This window comes from Mauremys reevesii, linkage group 15 (assembly GCF_016161935.1).
Source record: "Mauremys reevesii isolate NIE-2019 linkage group 15, ASM1616193v1, whole genome shotgun sequence".
NCBI lineage: Eukaryota > Metazoa > Chordata > Testudines > Geoemydidae > Mauremys > Mauremys reevesii.
The window spans coordinates 12,105,057-12,127,354 of record NC_052637.1 but is presented as its reverse complement, the minus strand read 5'-3'; the positions used below and the strand labels follow the sequence as shown (position 1 = coordinate 12,127,354).

At 51.8% G+C, this 22,298-nt stretch overlaps 1 pseudogene; it reads right to left on the bottom strand.

The window, feature by feature from the left end:
* Positions 1–22,298, bottom strand: part of LOC120383794 — a 118,286-nt pseudogene that overhangs the window by 46,711 nt on the left and 49,277 nt on the right.

Here is a 22,298-nt window from a genome sequence, read left to right as displayed (position 1 = left end):
CCCCCGCCGCCGAATTACTGCCGAAGACCGGGCTGCACGTCAGCGGCGGGTCCTGCTTCGGCGGTAATTCGCCACTGGGGGGTCCTTCCTCTCCGGGAACAAAGACACTCCTACGCCCTCTTGCCCCGCCCCCTCTGGGCGGCCCTGACCCTATCCACCCCCCCCAGAACATCCACAATCCAACCCCCCTCATTCCCTGCCCCCTGACCGCTTCCCCCTCCCTGTGCCCTGAGTGTCCCCAGGACTCCCTACCCCTTAGCCAACCCCCACCCCCGGCCCCAGCCCCAGCCCCAGCCTCTTACCCCTGGCTCCCTCCTCACCCGGAGTCTCAGCGCCTCGCCCGACAGCTGCAGCGTGTGTCTGGCGGGACCTGAGCTCCATCCCGCTCAGAGCCGAGCGGTGGGGGGGCGGGGGTGTGGGCTCCACGCCGAGCGGAGGCAGCTGAGCTCAGCCCGGAGCTCCCAGCCCCGCCCCCTCACCACGCGGCTCTGAGCGGGGCGGGGCTCAGGGGCCCCGGCGGAGACATGATGTGCTAGGGCTCCAGGAGAGGGGCGGAGGCGGGAGCCTTAGCTGTTCTCTTGGGGGCCCCTGCGGAGCCCAGGGCCCGGGGCAAATTGCCCCCTTTGCCCCCCCCCCCCCCCCCGGGCGGCCCTGGAGCAGACAGCTAACAAAACTACCATTTTATTTACAGACATAGAGCTAACCCAGCCGGCCGAAACAGGCTGAGCTATCCCCTAATAATCTAACTCAGTTGCCATAGCAACAAAAACCATGACAACCAAATACACAACAATGGGGAGTCTCAGTTAATCCTCAGATTGTCTTCTTATAAACCTAAGGATTGTTTCAGTTTCAGCAGCTTTACTAAACTGTGGTGTCTTTATTCCAGACTGGAGCAACTCAGGGTACAGGTGTCCATAACCATCCAAATGTGCATTTTTATCTCATGTGTTTTTATTCACAGGTGGGAGTTCCACTGTCAGACCAGACTGAACCTGCTCACTCTTCCTGCAGTAACATGGAATTATAGCAGGTACTTGTGTAACCAAGGTTTGGTTGGTTACATGTACATTACACAAGGGAATGACCTTGTTGTGGTAATAAAGTGAATTCTGTATAATATAAAGTCGTGACCGTGATTGGCAGCTCAGGTTACCCATAGCTGATAGTTATTGTGCTGTGGATGGGAGTGAGTGACTGGAAGGGTTTTAAGTACAAGTGTATCAGAGTTACTGGCTGTGATTGTTTTACAATAGCAATTAGAGGTCCCAGCTGAGACTGGGGCCCAGATGTGTTGGGCACCATACACACATCATAGGAGACAGTCAGTGCCCTGAAGAGTTTACAGTCTAAATAGGAAAGATGGACAGAGGGTGAGAGAGGAAACAAAGGCACAGAGACTTGCCCAAGTCCATACACAGCTCAGTAGTGAAGGCAAGACTAGAACCTCTGTCCCTTGACACTCAGTGCACTGAGCTATCCACCAGACAACTCTGCCTCTCATTTACTACTGTTTTAGCTTACCTACATGTTCGTCATATTCTCTACCAATCATTGGGGGCCGCTACATAATCCTGCAGTTTCCTGAGCAGAGACAAGGGACTGGTTCTCCCTTTCATAAACACAGAATTAGAACTGATGGGAGGTTACAAAGTCCTTGCACCTTTAGATAAGGTACACATGGAAACTGGTGATTTGCAGGCTGAGCTGATTGTTGTAGCAATGGCACACAACTTTGCACCATTTCTGCTGGTGGATGATTTCTTTGATGTGGCAAAATCTGTCCCAGGGTTGGTTAGCAGCAAGAAGGAATCTTGTGCTGAAAGCTTCAGAAGGGAGGGTGAAGTCCAGGGGCGGCTCTAGTAATTTCACCGCCCCAAGCACGGCGGCATGCCGCGGGGGGCGCTCTGGCAGTTACCGGTCCCGTGGCTCCAGTGGACCTCCTGCAGGCATGCCTGCGGAGGGTCCGCTGGTCCCGCGGCTCCGGTGGAGCATCTGCAGGCACGCCTGCAGCAGGTCCACCGGAGCCACGGACCTCCGGACCCTCCACAGGCACGCCTGCAGGAGGTCCACTGGAGCTGCCTGCCGCCCTCCCGGTGACAGGCAGAGCGCCCCCCCCTCCCCCGCGGCCTGCTGCCCCAAGCACGCGCTTGGTGCGCTGGGGTCTGGAGCCAGCCCTGGTGAGCCAGCCCCATGTTCTGCTGGGGAAATAAGAGAGTGTCTCTAATTCCTCTGTAACGGTAGAAAATGCAGCTTTGGGGGAAGGAGCGGTCAGAAAGTAGTTCCTGTAGCCCTGGGGCTCCAGGCAAGTCCCTGCAGGAGGGGCTGCATAGAGCCAAGTCCTGTCCTGTCCTGGAGCAGGGGGATATTCCACCTTGTAACAGGGAGGCCTTCCCAGCTGCTGACTGCTAGGAAGTTGCAAGTCAGCAGGGGACAGGTTCTTCCCTGAGGTGCACAGACATGTACCTGGGAGATGGAAGTTGGGGTCCTGGTGTCTGCTGAGGTGGGAACAGACCCCAAGGACTCTGTAGCTGGAAGCACGCCATAACTGAGAGAAAGGGGGAGGGGATTTTGCTGGCCAGTGAAGGGTCTGTCATAGCTGGTAGCTGTGAGCCCACAGCTAGACCAGGATCACCTTCCCTTTTGGGGGACACAGGAGTGTCTGACCCAGAGGGGAGCCCAGAGAGGGACGTCCAGACAGAAGGTGAGGGGGTCCACCCACCTTTTGTAGGGAGGCTTTTTCCCAGAAGGAGGGTAAAAAATCTGCATCTAAAATGCCAGACCCCTCTCCTGTGGATCAGGTTTTAACGAAAGACTGGGGTTTAGATCTCCTGGAGGAGAGAGTCCACCCAGCTGACCTGTAGGGAGCAGAGAGTGGAGAGTAACGGAGATCTCACCAATCCAAAGCACTCCATTAAAGAATGTTATTCCTGGTACCCTTGTAGAAGATAACAGTCTCTTCCAGGCTGGGGGGGGAAAGCTTTGCATTTGGGTAGCTTCACAAGGGGGTGGGTTCCAATCCAAAGAAATCCCCGAGGGAGGGGCCGAGGACAAGCATGATTGCAGTGCACCCTTTCCTTGCCAAACCCTCAAACACACATCTGAATTGAATGCCTTCTCCAAAGGGGCAAAAGAATCTGTATCAGAGCATCTACCATGGTACACAAAGGAATTGGGAAATGCAATAGACACTAAACAAGCTAAATTGTGGGAACAGACCCTGTCCACCGTAGATTTGCTGTTAATCTTGCGTCTTTTGCTACATCATCTGGGGGTCAAGACACAGGAGTTAATACTAGGGGTCAACCCTTTAAAAATATGGGACATACCTGATTTGTGGAAAAAAAACTTTTGTACATGCTAGGGACGGTGAGAAGACAGCCCCACAAGCATGTTACTTTTCAGCCTATACCTGTAAACAGGCTGGAAGTTTGGCACAGCAGCAAAAGCATAACAGGCCTACGCTGCTGTGTGGCAGGGGAAACTGAGGCACACCACCTCATGGCATTGGTGGCTAAATGCCAAAACTCCTACACTTTAACCAATGTAGCTACCTGCATACTGTTAGCAATACTGCACCCCAGCATGTTTTCAGGCTCCCATAGACCAGAAACCCAGAACTTTGCTAGGACACCTATGAATGACATCATAGGGTTTAAAGGTATTGGGAGGGTGTGTGACCAGATACAAACAGGGATTTTACATGTACTGCCTCTGTCATGGGCAGTGTTCACGACTCTGGCAGTAAGTTCAAGAGGAGGGTGTGATGTTACTGCCATAAACTGTGACTGTATAGATCATTGTTGCAACCTTAGCAGAGGCCAGCTGGTGCTATAGGCCAGGGGTTCTCAACCTGGGGGTCACAAGGTTACTGCATGGGGGTTGTGAGCTGTCAGCCTCCACCCCAAACCCTGCTTTGCATCCAGCATTTATAATGAGGTTAAGTATATTAAGAAGTGTTTTTAATTTATAAGGGGGAGTTGCACTCAGAGGGTTGCTATGTGAAAGTGGTCACCAGTACAAAAGTTTGAGAACCACTGCTATAGGCTAAGGGCTGACCCAGCAGATCCAGGGTTCATCTTGGTGGACAGAGCTCACCCATGTCTCTGCTTGGGGGCCACACAGCCCCACTTCTGCTACCAGAGGAAGCTGCCAGTGGGTGCGGTTGCAGGGCTGGGACTGTCCCCATGACCAATCCCCTCCAGGCATGTTCCCCAGCAGTACAGCAGAGCAGGCTCTCCCGCACAGGTACACAGATCAGGCTCTCCCGTGGTTGCACTGTCAATTATCCAACCCCCCCACTTTCCTTGACGCCCCTCCCCGGGACCCCAACCCATCCTCTCCCCTTCCCTGTCCCCTGACTGCCCCCCGCCGCCCCATCCACCCCCTCCTCTCATGCTTGAGGGACCCCCTGGGACCCCTGCCCCATCCAACCACCCTTCTCTCTGTCCCCTGACCACCCCGGAACCCCTTCCCTGACTGCCCCGCCGCCGCCGCCCCATCCAACCCCTCCTCTCATTCCTGATGGCCCCTGGGACCCCTGCCCCCTCCAACCTCCCCTGCTCTCGGTCCCCTGACCACCCCCGGAACCCCTTCCCCTGACTGCCCCCGCCACCCCATCCAACCCCTTCCTGACTGCTCTCTTGGGACCCCTGCCCCATTCAACCCCCTCCCACGCTCCTGCCCCATTCAATCCACACCCCTTTACCGTGCTGCCTGGAGGTGGCTGGCGGTGCTACAGCCGCAAGGCTCCGCTGGAGGCCACGCCGCCGTGCTGCACCTGGAGCACCGGGTCAGGCTGAGCTCACAGCCCCCCCGCTTCCCGCGAATGAGCTGTTCATGCGGGAAGTGTGGAAGGGCTCAGAAGCAAGCAGCAGCTTCGCGCTCAGGCCCCGGGAGGCGGAAGGGAGGTAGGTGAGCTGGGACAGGGAACGGTTCCCCTGCACACACCCCAGATCACCTCGGCTCTGTCTCCGCCTCACTAAGCCTGAGCGCCAAGCCGCTTCACCGCTTCTCCGTCCTCTCAGGCTTCCTGCATGAACAGCTGATTCGTGGGAAATGGCGGCGAGGGGGGAGAAGCAGGGCAGAGCATTCAGGGGAGGAAGCGGAGCAGAGATGAGCTGGGGCCAGGGGACGGGACCCACCAAATTTTCCCCATGGGTGCTCCAGCCCCGGAGCACCCACAGAGTCAGTGCCTAAGGTGCCACTTTTGCATAATGTGCTCAGGGGGGGTGGCTGCTACACCTCCTCCCCCCACAGCTATGCTACTGCACCTGTCCCCTTCTGGTCTCTCTGGCAGCACCTTCAGGCATCAGGCCTCCTGCCTTCACCTGTCCTGGGGAATGGGGGGGTGGAAATTCCTCAACTCTCTCACTCTTATACCAGGCTCTGGGATACTGGCCCCTGTGCATCAACCACTGTTACCCTGTGGGCACCAGACACCTGCCAAGATCAATCCCAGCTGGTGGCATCAGTGTGGGGAAGATCAGCCATTGTTTGGCCCCAGGTGTGCACAAAAAAGTTGTAATAACCACAACATGTTAATATCACCTGACTTTTTATTTGTGTTTGTGTATCTCATTAATTCCTTGCTCTAATGACCTCAAATTTAGTCCACTAACCCTAGCCCAGACTCCAATGTGTTGCAGCAATTTTCAAGACAAGCTGAGTATATGTCTGGATTTTAGAGCCCTAAGGAAAAAAACAGCCATTAAACAGTAAACTAGAATCAGCCTTAACCAGAGCAGAGCTACTGTCCAACTATAATGAGAAAAATCAGGTATCATCTCACAATGAACCCTCTGACTCCACTTATTACCCTCTTGAAGACATCAAAGTATCAGAACAAGTTACTGACCTGCCACCTGTAGTTCCAGTAAAGCTTCTTTGTAAGAGACATTAGACTGAAAAAAACACTTGTACTGCCCATCGTCAGAGGGTTGGATATCGCGTATTCTCAGGGAAACGCTCCCATTGGTGATGTCATCTTTCAAGAGCTCAGTTCTTCGTCGATATTCCGGCATCTGCTCTCCAAACTGATCCTGCCCATCATGGTACAGGTGCACAACTGCAGAGAACTGGGATCAGAACCATCTCACCTCCATGTTCTCAGCACTCACCCTGGGGGAGAGGTGGCAGGGCAGGACGGCCTCCCCACCTAGGGAGGCAGTGATTGGACGGTCAGGTCCAGTCACTGTGAATTGTGCTGTGAAATGTACAATGAAAAATGGAAATTAAATTGGCGAGGGGCTGGGAGTGGCATTAATTCAGCAGGAAGACTCACAGTAAGACAGTTCCCTCTGTTGGAAGTGAACACCCCATACCCAGGCAGTGCCGTAGACATGTCTATGTGTGCAGAGAGTTACAGGCTTGGGGTAACTTCACCTCTGACTCCCTCTGTGGCCTGCTCCAGGAATATCCCCTTCAGCCTCAGGCCTTCAACTGTCGCCTCTCTCTGGACAGAAAGGGACCCATGTCCCTCTCCCTCCACACTGGGGTTTTAGGATTACAGGCCCTTTGCAATTCACTGTGGTTTTCCCAGTAGGCCTGATCGAAGTCTAGCACTTGTGCTTTGTTTTCTCTCTCAGAGCTATGAACAGCATATGCCAGCAGTTACCAGTAACCAAACAGCTCATTCAAAGCAGAGAACTTAAAGGACAAAAGCTTGACTGAGTAAAATTAGCATAAACCAACTGAAGGTCTGAACACATTACACTTATCCCAAACGATTCTCAGCTGGCACATGGGATGCTCTAGTAGGGTCCAAAGTCTTTCAAACCTTTCTCTAAGGGTTTGCCCTGTTGGTTAACAGATCCTGTCGGTTTCTAGCCCAAGATCCCAGGCCTCAAGGGTTTGTACCAAAAGCCTGTGTTCTCTTTGGCTTCTGGGACCTGGTCTGAACTAGTTTAAGCAATTTTCCCTAGGGGTAGTACCTCTCTGGAGCTGTTAGCTGTCCCAGAAGAAACAATCCCCCATGGTTTGTAAATCCTGGAGGAGACGGGGTACCCTCCCCCATGGAATATATTACAATCCTGAGCCCACAAAGTTACACATAGCACGTATAGATCCTATTTATAAAGGGGGTACAAAAATATACAGAACATTCATAGAGTTAATTTGACAGTACTCTAAATGCCACATGTGGCTGCAATATCTGTCACACAGAGTTCACATGTGAACTTTAGACTATTTCCCAATTATATCTGAACAGGGCTCTGACTTCTTATGGACACCTTGGGTATAATGGATACTGGGGGTCCTGGTTCTCTGTTACACCAAATATTTTTCTTGCTGCTCCAGTGCAGGGGCCTTCCCAACTGGTGTAGGGAGGTGTAAGGGCCTGCAAGGTGAAAAGATATGAAAACAGATCTTCACTATTCTGCAAATGGTGGTTTTATAGGCAAGTCAGAGGTCAGTTAAAGGAGAGTGGGGAGGAGGCAGATAGAAAAGTGCAGGGGGCAGAGAACCAGCCATTGTGGAACTGCACAGAAAGGAGGGTCTCAGGGCAGAGACTCAGCATCAGGAGATACAGAGAGAGTTGGTTAAATTAGCAGGATAGAAACCACAGCAGGCAGGAACCAAAATGCCCGAGTAGCTATGGAGACAGCCCTGGGGGTGGAGTGGGCCACTATAAGGCCTTCACCAACAGCACAGAATAAAGACAGCAAATATCCTCACTGAGACATGAGGTTTAGCTCTCAGCCCTAGTCCGATGTGCCTAGTGCAGTATGAACGGCTTGTGTGTTTTTGTTTCATAAGCAGAGAGTTGGGGATTCATGATTCTTTGGGGCTGAAGAGTCTGATCTTATACAGTCTGGCAGTGTAGTGTAAAGGAATTGGGTAGTGTCACTTTAAATAGTTGGTGAACCCCATAATGATGCTCACCATGTTCTATGTCTTAGAAGCCGCCAGTCAGAGCAGCAGTGTGTGTGTAGCTAGGTTTGACGAAATTGTGTATAGGTAGCAAACATGGTTACTAGGGACTCAGCTGTGCCCTGTGGTTTCTCCATGTGACTGGTTGTTGGCAGGTTGAGCAGATGTGGTTTAAAAGACAAGGCAGTAATGTGAGATGGATGGTGATGACCCACAATAGTAACAGCAAACCCAGCAAAGAGGCTGGAGCTCCTACCTGACACCAGCCTGGGAACCTGTAGAGCGAGGCAGAGAGCAACGTAGCCAGGCAGAGCAGAGCTCACTGTGGAGCCGGGGGAGAACGAGGGAACCTTCCCCGTCATCGTAGCTTGGTCTGGGGAACAGAGAAATAACAAACCAGATGGCGAGTGAGTGTGATGTAGTGACAGTACCACTGGGCAGTGGGGAGGAGGTAAGAAGCCTCACCGCTGCATACCATACACCAGAAGGGAAGGGATTTCCCCCACAGTCCTCGTCTGCCCTGGCTCTGAGCAGGGTTAGATGTCACTGTGCCAACAATGAGCCCATACCATGTTCACGCTATGGCTGGCAGCCGTGGAGCTGTCTGGTCTTATTTAGATTTTAATACACTCTCGAGAGCAGGGACGGTCCCTCACTACTGGTGTGTATGGTGCCCGGCACAATCAGGCACCCATCTTGCTTGGGGCATTTAGATACTCCCGTGTAATGGGAAATCTTAAGGAAAACAAGCCAGTGCAGGCAAGGCCATTGAATGTGGTATGAATGGCCTCAGTCACTGATTGCTGTGGGAAAATTAGGCTCCATCTCCCAACCACACCTGTTCTGGGTGAGGGACCTCTGGGGATCTCCCAAGGAGCAGATCAGTTCCTGGACCCGATGATTTTACATGTCAGTGACCCAGCCTCATTGCCTCCAGCACTGGTGCAATGTCAGGAATGAATTCTGAGTAGGGTCACCATGTCTCTGTGCTCCCTGGGATCCACAACATTTAAACCACTCTAAGGATATGTCTCCAAGTGCAGCTGGGAGCGAGCTTCCCCGGGGGGTAGACAGACGTGTGCTAGTTCCAGCAGAACAAAACACAGCAGTGTAGCTTTGGTAGCCCAGGCAGCAGCTCGGGTTACATGCCAGGATCACAGTGGGTATGTTGGGCAGCTAGCTCGCGCTGCTACCCATGCTACCTTGCTGTATTTATTGCACTAGCTTAAGCATGTGTCTGTCTGTGTATGGTGGGAATTGCACCTCCCAGCTGCAGTGTAGATGTACCCTTAGAGACAAATAGCTCTGGGCTCACAGTGCACCCAGCCATGCGACCCCTGCCAGGCTGTGCAATGGTGTAAAATCCTCCCAAAAAACAGAAGGTGCCTATAAGTTCCCCTAAACTGGGTCAGCCGCCAGTGCCAGTATTGCCCACAGAGCGGTCAGTGTTGGCAATTAATTTAGCAATTGGTCTTTGATTATCAGCAGGTAAGTATGCCCAGTGGTCTGTGATGGGATGTGAGATGGGCTGGGATCTGAGTTACTACAGAGAATTCTTTCCTGGGTGCTGGCTGGTGAGTCTTGCCCACATGCCCAGGGTTTAACACACTGAAACAGACATTATTTTAAATTAATCAGTCACAGAGGTTTAGTGTGTTCATAACATAGGTTAATTGAAGGGCAAATCCCAACCAGCCTTTATAGACCCCAGGGGCCAGCCGTGCCCAAGGACTGCTCCCCAGACCAGGCTCCCCCATCCCCGCCCCCGAACTCCCCTGGAGGGTGCACAGCCCCCCCATGAGCCCTCCCCACCCCAGTGGCCCCCACCCCAAGTCCACTCACTGGCTTTGCTGGGCTTGTGCCGCTATAGCAGCTCGGCAGGGAGGGGCTGCCTTCTGGGGTCCCTGTGTGCCCCCCCCCCGCTCCTCCCTCGCCACCCTCAGGCTCTGTGAGCTACCGCCACCACTGCCCCTCCTGGAGCAGGCTCAGGGTCCTGTGCCCAGCAGCAGCTCACATGCCCAGGAGCCGCAGAGCCCGAGCATGGTGAGGGGTAGGGCGACCAGACAGCAAATGTGAAAAAGCGGGATGGGGGGGATAGGAGCCTATATAGGAAAAAGACCCCAAAATCGGGACTGTCTCTATAAAATGGAGACATCTGGTCACCTTAGTGAGTGGGGAGCTGGGGGGCACACGGGGCCTCTGCCCGCATGCGTTTGCTGCAGCCTGCAGGAGCCCGGGGGGGGGGGGGGGGTGCCAGGCCCCAGCCTGGGCAGAAGGGGCAGGGGGCACGGCTGCTGCCTGCTAGCGGCGCCGCCACCTTTGAAGGGCTGCTGCCCCCCGGTGCCGCGCCAGCTCTCCCATAGCTGGGGCTCGCCGCCCCCACAAGCCGACATTTTGGTTCTCCAGTGCCTCCAGAAGGCAGATCCTCCCTGCCAAGCCCCAGCACCACTTTTTGGCACCCCTAGGGCCGTCCTTAGGATTTATGGGGCCCTATGCAGTATTGTTAAACTGGTGCCCCATGCCCCAGGGCAGCCTGAGCTTGCAGCCCAGCGGGGGCAGAGGGACAAGGCAGAAAGACTAACAAGATGCCCGGCCCGCCTCACGGTGGCGGAGAGTCACAGTTCCCCACAGAGACCCCTGTACCCTCTCCCTCACACAGAATGGACGTGCAGAAGGTACCTAATTAAAAGCACTAAACTTGGGAATAAAAAATGTCAGTCACAGGTTTTTTGATATGCCCTGAAGTTTGTCAGATATTTATTTGCAAAAACTCTGTAGTAAGGGTGAGTCAGCTGTCTTGCTGAATACAACATTAAATATGATGGAATACATGATGCAGCTCTTCTCTGTTTTACATTTTCTTAATCAGTATTTCTAAGCTGATTTTATATTTTAAATGTACTCTTAAGCCTTCATAAAGTAATCATTCCACATTACTACCTATTTAACTCACTGAAACAGACATTATTTTAAATTAATCAGTCACAGAGGTTTAGTGTGTTCATAACAATGTTCATTGCTTTTAGAAAAAGGGAACACTAATTTACTGTGTGTGATCTCCATAACAATACATGTTTATGAAATTTCACCAACTTTAAAAAATGTTTCCAAAGGTTTTAGGCATAACAAAGGATTTTATATCTTACTAAGGTACTGATTTTGTTTAAAACTAGTTCATCAGATAGTCAGAAGTAAAAAAAGCGAAAAGCTTTGTCCAGCCATCTGGAAGCAAAGGGCTGTTGCTTCCTTCAATTGCAGCGGGAGGGGAGATGGGGTGAAAGAAGAAATGGATGGACATTTGTATGTCTTAGCAGAAAGGTTAATATACAACATGGCTTTTACTATTTGCCAACATATTTTCCCACTTAATAACACAATAAGATTGGATAAGAAACCAAAGTGATTACACATAAGTCAGTGGGAAACAGAAAAAGGAACACAGATATTTCTGAAGGAAATTTTAGGGAAAAATTATCTTTTTTTAGATTAAAATTTCCCTGTGTTAAAAAACTAGGAAAAACACATAATGTCAGCAAGCCGTGCCACCTAGCCACCAGCAGACTGGATAAAAACACAAATGAATGGATTACAAGACAATTTTAGGGTATTTATTTTCAAATAATCAAGGTAAGTTTAGGGCACTCTACCAAGAATGGCATATTGTGAAACTGAAATATTATACTGAAAATATTCATAATGCATCACGTTTAAAACAAAAAGTAGTTCTAGCAACGCCATGTGATGTGCCTTCCCTCATATTCTGCTCAGTAGCTCTTCAAGAAGTTAGGTTCAATAGCTAATTTCAGGGAATTAGACAAATCAGTCACTATTTTTACAGAGCATTCCAGAAGGTGGTAGACAGAACCCAGATGAATTGTGATGAATTTCCTGGAGCAACTTTATTTCTTTGTACTCTAAACCTCACATGACAACAAAAATATCACCCTTTCAACTGATTTATGGCTGAGAAGAAAGGTTTGCCAAGAAAGCCTCACCAAATTTCATGTTGTGTGTCATTAAGTGCCAGCGTCTTTAATACAATTAAGTTAATTTGTGATGATTCAGTAAAGGAACACAACCTCTTCTCTATTTCTTTATCAATCTACATTTGTTGAGTCCTTATAACCAAGAACATGAAGAGCCTGGCAGTACACTGAAATCAACAGTGGACACTGACAGTGCATTGCCTGCAAATAATATTTCTAAAGAAAAATAAACCAAAAAATGGAGATTGTAGAAGAGATTTCTGTGCTTAGGAGGAGAGCATTTGAGGTTGGGGACCATGTTTTGTTAATTGAGATGAGAAAAAGAAAGGAAGGGTCATATCTTGATTACCAAATATAGGTAGCTAGAAAGTTAAAAAATCACATGAATATTATATAATTTTGTGTGAGTTCACTTAAATATATTGCTTAATTAATTCTATCATTTTTTCACTTATTCATTTTCAAAAGTGTAGTGCAGGAGGCGGGTGTATGTGCCCTGCCTTCTAGAGAGAACCAGTCAAGGCAATAAAGAGAGGGGGAGAGAGACAGCAGCTGCACATGTGTAGTTGTGATGCTTATGACACATGTACATTGTCACTGAACAACCTAGTCTGAGAATTTAGTAGTTTATTTTGTTAAGATAAATATTCGATTTTCTTGAAATTCCACAGTTGAAATACAAATGACGTTAATTAGAGAAGTTAAACTTCAATATAGATTTGAAATGTAAATTAAAATATTCTTGTATTTACATCTTGTTACAATAATATTTTCTAAATTAGAATCTTTTTTCTTTCATATTTTACATTGAGATTTCACGGGGTAGAAAATTCTGACAGGAGTAAATGTCCCCTATCCACCCCCATCTGCTACCCCTGGGGCAGGGAACAGGGAAGGTGAGGATTGGGGGTTACCAGGTGTCTGGTTTTCAACTGGAACCTCCCATTGAAAAGGGAAACTGGCAGCGTCAGGTCAGCACAAAAAGTCCAGCGGGAAGAGCAGCAGCACTGGGAGGGGACAGTCTGTGATGTGGGTGTCACTGTCAGGGACCGAGATTCCCTCCAGCCTGAGCTGGGACTGGGCAGATTATCAGGGGAGCCGCGTTTGTACCCCCAGCATTGAAACCAGGAAAGAAATAAGGGCGGAGCTTTCCGCGGAAGGTGTTAGTGAAAGTGAAGAGATGGGACCTGTCAGTCACATTGTAAAACGAGACCTCGCCCGCCTCATAGTCCAGGAAAATCCCCACCCGGCTGGGCCTGACGCTCACGGGGAGGGGGGTCGCGGGGGAGGTGCAGGCCACGTATTCCCCATCCTCCAGCATCATGACCCAGAATCCATTGTGAGGTGTGTATATGATGTCCATCTTCCCGTTTACAGTTTCCCTACAAACCCCCAGATCCCATCTCATCTTGTCTCCCACCTCCACCTCCCAGTAACGCCTCCCGCCCGCGAACCCCTCAGCACCCAGAACACAGGAACAACGATCAAATCTCTCAAAGTTTTTGGGCAGAACCTGGCGTTTGTCTCCGTGTCTCACACATTTTTGATCCTCAGACAGGATGAGGTTGGGATGAGCCGTGTCTGGATCCAGAGTCACGTCCACTGGGGAGAGAGTCACAGAGTCAGTGTCGGAGGCAGGGGCTGGTCAAAGGGGGGGCGCGTGGTTGTTGCCTGAGGGGAATCAGGGCCCATCAGCCTGTGGGGGGGAGGTGAGAAGGTGTCAGTGGGGGTGGGGGAGGAGAGGGGACAGGCTGATGCTGGGAGAGGAAAGGGGGGCAGGTGACAGGAGTAGAAGGGGGAGGGGCAGGCACATGGGCATGGGGGTGGAAAGAGGAGCAGGCACCAAGAGGACAGCGTGCGGTGAGGGGACGGGCAGGTTCCCGGGGGCTGCAAGGAGTGAAGGGAGGGGGATCCATGGGAGAAGAAGGACAGACCCCAGGAGGCTGTGGGGGAGGGGCAGGCACCAGGGGGCAGAGGGGGGTGAGGGAATGGGGAGCTCCAATGGGGCAGGGGAAATCCAGGGCAAGGTGAGCTGCCAGGGGGTGAGATGATGAGGAGTGGGGGAGGTGGAACCATGGGGGGGGAGCGAATGAAGAGGCATTGGTGCCAAAGGGGCAGAATGGGGAGTGAGGGAGCAGGTGAGCAGAAGGGGGGCAGAGAGAGGGAGAAGAGCAGGCCCTAGGGGGGCAGAGGCATGTGCAAGGAGATGTGGGCATAAGGGGGACAGAGGGAGGATGAAGGGAGGAATGGGACTCAGATGTTAGGAGAGGCTGAGGGGAGGAGTGGGGCAGTGCTGAGGTGAGGGGAAGGGCTGACACCAGGGGTCCCAAAGGGGGCGAGGGAAGGGCCTTGCATCAGGTGGGCAGAGGGGGCAAGGTTGGAGCTGGGACTTGGGGCAGAGGAGGAGCTGGCACCAGGGGACTGGAGGGGTGGTGAGGGGTGCAGGTGTCACGGAGCCAGAGGGCGAGGGGAGGGGCAGGGGTGAGAAATAAGGAGAAGGTGGCATGGGCGATGGTGGCAGAGGGGCGAGAGGAGAGCAGGGTCAGTGGGGCAGAGGGTGGTGAGGGGATGGGCACCAGGGAGGAAGGGGCCAAGGGGAGGGTCAGGTGTTGGGGGACAAGAGGAGTGAGTGAGGGGGCAGGCACCAGAAGGACGTGGAAGGTAAGAGAAAAGGGCAGGTACCAGAGGGATTGAAGAGATTGAGCAGAGGGGCAGACACAGGGATGGAGAAGCACCAGGGGGCAGAGAGGTGAGGGAGAGTAGGGTGACCAGATGTCCTGATTTTATAGGGACAGTCCCGATTTTTGCATCTTTTTCTTATATAGGCTCCTATTACCCCCACCCCTCACTCCGTCCTGAGTTTTCATGCTTGCTTTCTGGTCACCCTAAGGGAGAGGCAGGCCCCAGGGAATCTCAGAAGAACATAAGAACGGCCGTACCGGGTCAGACCAAAGGTCCATCTAGCCCAGTATCCTGTCTACTGACAGTGGCCAATGCCAGGTGCCCCAGAGGGACTAGACCTAACAGGCAATGATCAAGTGATCTCTCTCCTGCCAGCCATCTCCATCCTCTGACAAATAGAGGCTAGGGACACCATTCCTTACCCATCCTGGCTAATAGCTATTAATGGACTTAACCACCAAGAATTTATCCAGTTCTTTTTTAAAGGCTGTTATAGACCTAGCCTTCACAACCTCCTCGGGCAAGGAGTTCCACAAGTTGATTGTGCGCTGCGTGAAGAACTTCCTTGTATTTGTTTTAAACCTGCTGTCTATTAATTTCATTTGGTGACCCCTAGTTCTTGCATTATGGGAATAAGTAAATAACTTTTCCTTATCCACTTTTTCCACATCACTCATGATTTTCTATACCTCTATCATATCCCCCCTTAGTCTCCTCTTTTCCAAGCTGAAGAGTCCTAGCCTCTTTAATCTCTCCTCATATGGGACCCTCTCCAAACCCCTAATCATTTTAGTTGCCCTTTTATGAACCTTTTCTAGTGCTAGTATATCTTATTTGAGATGAGGAGACCACATCTGTACGCAGCATTCGAGATGTGGGCGTACCATCAATTTATATAAGGGCAATAATATATTCTCGGTCTTATTCTCTACCCGCTTTTTAATGATTCCTAACATCTGTTTGCTTTTTTGACCGCCTCTGCACACTGAGTGGACATCTTCAGAGAACTATCCACGATGACTCCAAAATCTTTTTCCTGACGCGTTGTAGCTAAATTAGCCCCAATCATATTGTATGTATAGTTGAGGTTATTTTTTCCAATGTGCATTACTTTACATTTATCCACATTGAATTTCATTTGCCATTTTATTGCCCAATCACTTAGTTTTGTGAGATCTTTTTGAATTTCTTCACAGTCTGCTTTGGTCTTAACTACCTTGAGCAGTTTAGTATCATCTGCAAACTTTGCCACCTCACTGTTTACCACTTTCTCCAGATCATTTATGAATAAATTGAATAGGATTGGTCCTAGAACTGACCCTTGTGGAACACCACTAGTTACCCCTCTTCATTCTGAGAATTTACCATTTATTCCTACCCTTTGTTCCCTGTCCTTTAACCAGTTCTCAGTCCATGAAAGGACCTTCCCTTTTATCCCATGACAGCTTAATTTACGTATGACCCTTTGTTGAGGGACCTTGTCAAAAGCTTTCTGGAAATCTAAGTACACTATGTCCACTGGATCCCCCTTGTCCATGTTTGTTGACCCCTTCAAAGAACTCTAATGAATTAGTAAGACACCATTTCTCTTTACAGAAACCATGTTGACTATTGCTCAACAGTTTATGTTTTTCTATGTGTCTGACAATATTATTCTTAACTACTGTTTTGACTAATTTGCCCCGTACCGAAGTTAGACTTATTGGTCTGCAATTGCCGGGATCACCTCTAAAGCCCTTTTTAAATATTGGTCTTACATTAGCTAACTTCCAGTCATTGGGTACAGAAGCCGATTTAAAGGACAAGTTATAAACCTTAGTTAATAGTTCCGCAACTTCACATTTGAGTTCTTTCAGAATTCTTGGGTGAATGCCATTTGGTCCCAGTGATGTACTGTTAAGTTTATCAATTAATTCCGAAACCTCCTCTAGTGACACTTCAATCTGTGACAGATCCTCAGATTTGTCACCTACAAAAGCTGGCTCAGGTTTGGGAATCTCCCTAACATCCTCAGTCGTGAAGACTGAAGCAAAGAATCCATTTCGTTTCTCCGCAATTACTTTATCGTTTTTAATCGCTCCTTTTGTATCTCGATCATCAAGGGGCCCCACTGGTTGTTTAGCAGGCTTCCTGCTTCTGAGGTACTTAAAAACATTTTGTTATTACCTTTGGAGTTTTTGGCTAACCGTTCTTCAAACTCCTCTTTGGCTTTTCTTATTACATTCTTGCACTTAATTTGGTAGTGTTTATGCTCCTTTCTATTTGCCTCACTAGGATTTGACTTCCACTTTTTAAAGGAAGTCTTTTTATCTCTCACTGCTTCTTTTACATGGTTGTTAAGCCATGGTGGCTCTTTTTTAGTTCTGTTACTGTCATGGACGCCAACTTATATGGGCTCCTGGGGCTAAAGCCCCAGGAATATTCACAGTCAGGGGCTCTGCTCCACCAATATTTGGAGCTAGGTTTCTCCCCTGCTTGAAGTGCCCCCCCACCCCCGCCTCTCAGCCGCGGCCGGGAATTAAAAGGCTCTGGGTTGCCCACAGCGGCGGGGAGCCCAGAGCCCTTTAAATCCCAGCTGCGGCTGGGAATCAAAAGGCTCTGGGTTGCCCACAGCCGCGGGGAGCCCAGCGCCCTTTAAATCTCAGACGCAGCCAGGAGTAAGAGGGTTCTGGGCTGCCCGCAGCAGCGGGGAGCCCAGAGCCCTTTAAATCCCCGCCGCAGCGGGGAATCAAAAGGCCCTGGGCTGCCCGCATTGTCGGGGAGCCCAGAGCTCTTTAAATCCCAGCCGTGGCCGGGAATTAAAAGGCTCTGGGCTGCCTGCAGCGGCGGGGAGCATAGAGCCCTTTAAATCCTAGCCGCGGCCAGGAGTAAGAGGGTTCTGGGCTGCCCGCAGCAGCGGGGAGCGTAGAGCCCTTTAAATCCCCGCCGCGGCAGGGAATCAAAAGGCTCTGGGTTGCCCACAGCTGCGGGGAGCCCAGAGCCCTTTAAATCTCAGCCGCGGTGGGGAATCAAAAAGCTCTGGGTTGCCTGCAGCGGCGGGGAGCCCAGAGCCCTTTAAATCTCAGCCGCGGTGGGGAATCAAAAGGCCCTGGGCTGCCCGCAGCGGCGGGGAGCCCAGAGCCCTTTAAATCCCAGCCGTGGCTGGGAATTAAAAGGCTCTGGGCTGCCCGCAGCGGCGGGGAGCGTAGAGCCCTTTAAATCCTAGCCGCGGCCGGGAATTAAAAGGCTCTGGGTTGCCCGCAGCCGCGGGGAGCCCAGAGCCCTTTAAATCTCAGCTGCGGCCGGGAGTCAGAGGGCTCTGGGTTGCCCGCAGAGGCGGGGAGCGTAGAGCCCTTTAAATTCCAGCCGCGGCAGGGAATCAAAAGGCTCTGGGCAGCCTGCAGCGGCGGGGAGAGTAGAGCCCTTTAAATCCCAGCCGCGGCTGGGAAATAAAAGGCTCTGGGTTGCCCGCAGCCGTGGGGAGCCCTGAGCCCTTTAAATCCCAGCCGCGGCCTGGAATCAAAAGGCTCTGGGTTGCCTGCAGTGGCAGGGAGCCCAGAGCCCTTTAAATCTCAGCTGCAGCCGGGAGTCAGAGGGCTCTGGTCTGCCCGCAGAGATTCCAAGCCATGGCTGGGATTTAAAGGGCTCACGGCTCCCGCGGCTGCCAGCAGCCCAGGGCTGTTTAAATCCCAGCATGCAGCCGCTGTTTGCCCCCTCCCCAGACCTCTGCCCCAACTGCCCCCCAGGACCCCTACCCCCTATCTAACACTGCTGGTGGTCCTTATTCCCTGATACCCCTCTCCTGGGACTCCTGCCCCTAACTGCCCCACAGGACCCCACCCCCTATCTAAATGCTACTGCTCCTTGTCCCCTGATTGTTCCCTCCCAAGACCCCTGCTCCAACTTCCCCTTGGGACCCCATCCCCTATCTAAGCCTCCCTTCTCATTGTCCCCAACTGCCCCCTCCTGAGACCCCCCCCAGCTTTCCCCCAGGACCCCATCCCCTACCTGTCCCCTGATAAACCCCTGGGACTCCTATGCCTATCCAACTGCTGACTGTCCCCTGACTGCCCCCCTGAACCTCTTCCCCATCCAACCACCCCTGCTCCTGTCCCTTGACTGCCCCCTGGAACTCCCTACCCCTTCTCCAACCCCCAGCACCCTTACTGTGCCACTCAGACCAGCGTGTCTGGCTCCATGCAGCTCCATACACATTGCTGCCATGCTCCCCTGTGGAGCCCACAAGCCCCCCTGCAGCACCTGCCTTCCAGATTTGAACACCTCAAAATTCAGGAGTGCTCAAGCTCAGTTTGGGCAGCTGTTACTTCATTTCTCCCAGATCAAATATGCTGATCCACTGTAACTTGCTGTAGAAAAAATAGGATAAAATTGAGCAAGAAATGCTTATTAGCACTGGAATTGCTATTTTCAACAGCCATTGCCTTTTTGTTTGTTTAAGGAAGACAGTGATATTGCATTGGCAAATTCCCCATAGAAAGAAAGAGTGGAACAAAAGAATAATAAAGGCACCTCAACTTTTCCTCATTTATGGAGGACAGTCTTATAATATACATCCAGATATCCTCCAATCACACAAGCTGAAAATTGTTCCACTTTACTGCACCTCTGTAACCATATGGGAACCAATCCAGTCTGTGTTTTGTGCACATACAAAATTCCTGCTGAATGACCTGCCCTGGGAGCGTTACCAGTGACCCAGGGCTGGGGAGGCAGGAGGTGTGTGTGTGGGGGAGGCACTGGTGTGGGGGAGCCCAGGGCTGGGGCACTGGTTGGGAGGAAAGGGTGAAGCCCAGTGCTGGGGCGGCAGGGGGTGTGGGTCAGTGTGGGGAGAGCCCAGGATTGGGGCAGCAGGGGGGTACAGGGGGGAGCCCAGGGCTGGGACGGGGGGCAGACAAATATTTTTGCTTGAGGCTGCAAAAAACCTAGAGCTGACACTGCCGGCTTCCCCCAGCTGCCGGAGCCCCGAGCCCTTTAATTTGACCCTGAGGGCTCCCAGCCACCTCTTCAGCTGGGAGCCCCCGGTTGATTTAAAATAAGGTATCACCTCCCCACCCCCAACCTTCCTTTTTGGCCCACAGCTGTTTTGGTGGGGCGGCGCTGGGGAAGGAGGGTTTGTTTCTGCAGGGCTGGACAGCCCTGGGGCGGGGTGTTTCTGCGGGGCCGGGAGGTTTCAGCCCTCGGCTGTTTTCTTTGGAGGAATGTGGCCCTCGCCACTTTACGAGTTGTGCAGGCCTGGGCTACAGCATAAGAGCAATGCTAGCTGCTGCTGTAGCACCTCAGGAGGAGGAGGGGAGTGGATGGGGGCGTGCTGTGCTTGGCAGCCCTCCCCTCCCGTCCCCTGCCCCTACCTGGAGGAGACGCGATGGGGACTTCCGGCCAGGAGACGGACATCACTGACCTTAGCAGCTGCTGGGGCTTCCATGAGTGTTTGACCCTATGATTCCCCCCCTGCCGCAGCCCCAGCCCCAGCCCCAGCCCCCACTCCTGCCCAACGCTGGGGAAGGGCCAGCCCCATGCCATCCCCTCCCACCGTCCCCCAGTGAATCTATGGTGAGGGGCAGCAGGCTGCACAGAGGAGGCAGGAAGCCACATGTGAAGGCAATGCCCTCTCCCCCTGCACCCACCAACCCACCCGCCACAGGAGGGATGGGAGAGGAAGGCTTCCTAGACCTGAGCAGCTGGGGCTTGGGTGAATTTTATGACACCCTGCTCCCCCGCCCCATAGCCACCACCCTGCAGACCCCACTTCTGCCCCATGCTGGGCAAGGGGCAGTCCCATCCCCCATCCACAATGAAGTTATGGTGAGGGGCAGCAACGTGGAAGGCCACCTGTGATGGCAACCTCCTCCCCCGCCCTGGTACCCACCATAGGGGAGGCGAATGGGCTTTCTGGACCTGAGAGGGGCCCTAGGAGCATGTGCAGTGACTGTGGTGCAGAGTGAGTGTGCTGTGGGAGGCAGGGGGGGAGAGGAGGGGTCCCTCCCCCGGAGCTTGCTGCTGCCAGTGGTGGTGATGGGGAGTCCTCTCTGGCCCTAGCCCTGGGGCAGCCTGTCTGCACCCCAAGTTCCTCATCCTCAGCCCTGCCCCACCTCAAAGCCTGCATCCCCAGCACCGAGCACGTTCCTGCACTGTGAACCCCTCATCCCCAGCCCCACCCCAGAACCCTCACCTGAGGGGAAAAACATGCAACTTAAATTTGGTGGTTAGTTTGGAGTATCATTGTATTTAGCACAATATTTGATTATTTTACACCCTTCAAAGTATGTAACTGGTCATATACAGGTGTTACAAAGTGGGAATGTGCTTAAAGTTTTCTCTGAATACTGTCTGTGTGCCTCAGTTTCCCCAATGCATTTCTTAAGGCTCTAGATGGTGGGATAAGGGGGTGTGATTGTTATAAAGCCCTAGAGGGCCAGTGTGATGCTGTCTGCACAGAGAATGGCCGACACCCTGTCTCCAGGCAACTGATTGCCTGGGCCCCTCCCCTGCAAAGGTGCCAGCTGAAGGTGTTGGAGACAAAGAGATCAGGTGACCTCCTGGCTGGGGAAAGGAACTGAGCAGAGAGGAGTGGGGGCTGGAGGTGGTTTGGGAGTCTGGAGCTGGCTGGGGACCAGGCGTGAAGTGCAGACAAGGGGATTCTGGCTCACTGCACCCAGAATGGACCCGGCTGAGGGGTCTGGTTCACTGTACCTACAAGCTCTGTTTTAGACCCTGTTCCTGTCATCGAATAAACCTCTGTGTTACTGGCTGGCTGAGAGTCACATCTGACTGCAAAGTGGGGGGGCAGGACCCTGTGGCTTCCCCAGGACCCCGCCGGGGCGGGCTCACTGTGGGAAGGGCATGGAGGGGCAGAGGATGCTGAATGCTCCAAAGAGAGACCCAGGAGGTGAAGCCGTGTGAGCTTCTTGCCCTTGTGGAAGCCAGTAAATAATTAACAAGGTTTTGAAGAGATCTTAATGAATGTTAGTTAGCATGAGTTAGGTTAACTGTGACCCTGGTGACGTGAGGAAGCAAGATAATGTAAGACAGAGTGAATTGTGTGAAAGTTATTACGACCTTGCAATGTGCAGTCTTGCAGTCTTGTTTTTCTAGTGAGATAGGAGGAAAGCTTATGTATAAACAAAATGTATTTGTTGTTTTTTACTGTCTGTATTATTGCTAGAAATTGTCTGTAAAAGGTATAAAGGCTTGCTGTGATTGTTTACCAGTTGAGAGACCTGTCCAGGACCCTGTGTCCTATGGCACTCTCTCCCTCCATGGTAATTACTGGAGAAATAATAAAGAATTTGATTTTGCTGCATCCAAACAAAAAGTGAGAACTGAGTTTTTCTTCGACAATTTGGGGGCTCGTCCGGGATGGCAACGCCCACGGACCCACAGACAACTACTACGGATCATTCCCTTTCGAACCCCATGGCGCCACATGAGAGGTATGAGACCTTTTGAAATCTCTATTGGGGTATCGGAGGAGGACTTTCCGTGAGGACGTCTGTCTCTCTGTTGGGCTCACGCCATCTGAACTTATTGACTGTGCAGCAGGATCAGATGCAAAGTGGTATTGGGGAGAGGCCCCAATAAGGTTAGTTTATTGCAGTACTGGGAACTGCTGAGTTGGCCAAGGAAATGCATAAGGTAATGCATAGGTAAATGCATTAGAATGCACCGGTGCTGAGGGGTTTTTACCGCCTCAAGAGGGGTTGTCATACCGCCTCATGGTATTGGTCCGGACCAGGTAAAGATGCATCATGGTTTAAAAAA